This window comes from Crocuta crocuta, unplaced genomic scaffold, assembly GCF_008692635.1.
Source record: "Crocuta crocuta isolate KB4526 unplaced genomic scaffold, BGI_CrCroc_1.0 scaffold531, whole genome shotgun sequence".
NCBI lineage: Eukaryota > Metazoa > Chordata > Mammalia > Carnivora > Hyaenidae > Crocuta > Crocuta crocuta.
The window spans coordinates 1,398,391-1,398,638 of record NW_027531997.1 but is presented as its reverse complement, the minus strand read 5'-3'; positions in this window follow the sequence as shown (position 1 = coordinate 1,398,638).

The following is a 248-nucleotide window of genomic DNA, read 5'->3' as shown; positions in this document are numbered from 1 at the left end:
GGGTCGGTGACCTGTTAGTTTGCTCCAGGGGATAACGCGAAGCGTACACAGTTCTGTTTGACAGCTTACCTTTTCTGCATCCGTGCCGTACGTTACCTGGAATAGCAATTAATGTCACACAGTGCTATTATTAAACAATCCCAACAGCTGGTAAATGATGACACATTTTCCTTCACCGTGAATTAACAATTTGTCTTTATTAAAAAAAAAACACCTGCCATTCATCCATTTGCTTTACAAAAAATCCC